The sequence below is a fragment of the Hordeum vulgare genome, chromosome 1H (assembly GCF_904849725.1).
Source record: "Hordeum vulgare subsp. vulgare chromosome 1H, MorexV3_pseudomolecules_assembly, whole genome shotgun sequence".
Classification (NCBI taxonomy): domain Eukaryota; kingdom Viridiplantae; phylum Streptophyta; class Magnoliopsida; order Poales; family Poaceae; genus Hordeum; species Hordeum vulgare.
Window position 1 is genome coordinate 404,741,786 of NC_058518.1, and position 2,519 is coordinate 404,744,304.

Sequence of the window (2,519 nt, forward strand, 5' to 3'; positions counted from 1 at the left end):
GTATTCCGTTAAGGGAGTGACCATATATATTCGCAACACTTATGGGCGGATACAAACTGGACGCTATTTGGATGACTGATCATGTTAAACACGCAAACTTGCATTGGAAGAAGAGATGTTTGATTGTCTTACCTTGAGTACAAAAGCTACATTCCTTGCTTCCTTGTGAGTTGTGTCGAGCGAGATTGTCTTTAGTCAGCACAACTCCTCTCCAAAGATACCACATGAGGATCTTAACTTTTAACGACATCTTCGATTTCCATATTAGTTTATTATTATTCACTAGAATTTCTCAGTCCGATAATGCACGATACATAGAATTGACTATGAAGGACCAAATGTAGTTAGATTTCACTAAAACACATCTCATCCTTGTGTCAAGTTAATCAAATCCAAATAGGACAAAAAATGTTGCCATGACAAAAGGCGGGGCCCAATCAAATCCCTCCTAAATGATACATTTGGCGTGGAGGAGCTGAGCACATGTTCAAGAGTATCGTTTTTATTTAGGACAATGTGGTACAAGGCTAGATAGTGTTCTCGGAGAGTTGCGTTTCCTAGCCACTTGTCCTCCCAGAAATGTATCTCAAAACATCCTTTATCACGAAAGATTCGAAGCGGGATATATGTTTCTTTACCACCAACAGACCATCCCAAAAATGTGAGCCACCAGGCTTCCAATATGCATGAGACGCCGCATTTTGGCCTAAATACTTGTTGTGGAACAAAGTTTGCCAAACAATATCCTTAGTAAGTAGCTTGAATAGCCGTTTACTAAGTAAGGCATCATTCTTCACCTGCAGATCATGAATACCTAAACCTCCCTAGTCTTTCGGTCGACAAACTACGCTCCATTTAGGTAGCCTATATTTTTTCTTCATTTTCTCCTTGCCAAAATAATCTGGATTCGAAGTAATCCAGCCTTTCCAAAACCCCTTTGGGAAGTTCAAAAAATGAGAGCATGTAGAGAACCATGTTTGTAAGAACACAACTGATCAGAACTAGTCGTCCCCCAACACAGAGCGGCATGCCTTTCCAGCTGCTCAACCGTTTCTCCAATCCATCTTCAACATGTTTACACTCCGCATTAGAGAGACGTCGATAGTGAATCAGAATTACCAAATATTTACCGGGTATTGGCGTTATGCACAACCAAACAAGTCGGCATATTGTGCGACCGCCTCATTGGCTTCCCCAAACAGATAAAAAATTCACTTTTATGGATGTTAATTTTCAGACCTCACATTTATTCAAAAGCTGAAAGCCGGAGTTTCATATTTCTAGCTTTATCCAGGTCATGTTCAAAAAACAAAATTGCATCATCGATATATTGCAAGATAGAAAGTCCACCACCCACAAGAAGTGGCACTACTCTTGCAATTTGGTCGTCCTGTTTGGCGCGTTTGATCAAGGTGGACAACATGTCAGCGACAATGTTAAATAACATTGGAGACATTAGGTCACCCTGACGTAATCCGTTTTTGTCTAGAAGTAATGGCTACGTCATTGTTGACTTTGATAGCCACACTACCTCCATAAATGAAATTTTGGATCCACTCGCGCCATTTATGGAGAAACTTTACATTCTAAGGGTTTGTTGGAGAAACGACCATTTGACTTTATCATATGCCTTTTCAAAGTCAATCTTTAATACAACCCCACTTATGTTCTTTCGATGCATCTCGTGAACAGTTTCATGAAGAATAACTACTCCATCGAGTATATTTCTTCCTTGCATGAAAGTTGTTTGGGATGTCCTAACAACATGGTAAGTAACCGTGTTGAGCCTATTAGTCGCCACGTTGGTGAAGATTTTGAAGATGACATTAAAGAGGCATATTGGTCTATATTGTTGTATCCACTCAGCCTCCTTAGTCCTTCGCAACAAAACAATCTCACCAAAATTAAGTCTCGATAGGTCAAGCTGTCCAACATGAAGAAAAATGAACAACTCCACCAGATCAGATTTAATGACATCCCAAAAGTTCTGATAGAACTCTGCGGGGGAAGCCATCGGGGCCTAGAACTTTGTTATGTTACATTTGAAACACCGCAGCTCGCACCTCCTCTTCACACAAAGGTGTCATCAGGGTTTCATTCTCTTCTGATGTTACTTGTGCAATATCATCTGTACGGATCTTGATACGTCCATTTTGCATCATGCTTTCATGTTGATATTTATTGCTTTATGAGCTGTTATATTACTTTGTGGTACCATATTTATGCCTTTTCTCTCTTATTTTGCAAGGTTTATTTGAAGAGGGAGAATTCAGGCAGCTGGAATTCTGGACTAGAAAAGGAGCAAATCTTAGTCCACTATTCTGCACATCTCCAAATGCCCTGAAAAGTTACGTGGATTTTTTTGGGATTATATAAAAAATATTGGGCGAAAGAAGTACTGGAGGGGGGCTGCCAGGGCGCCACAAGCCCTGCCACCGCCACCCCCCTGGTGGCGGAGTGGGGGCTTGTGGGCTCCCTGACGGCCCACTAGCCCCCTCTTTTTCTATATGAAGGGTTTT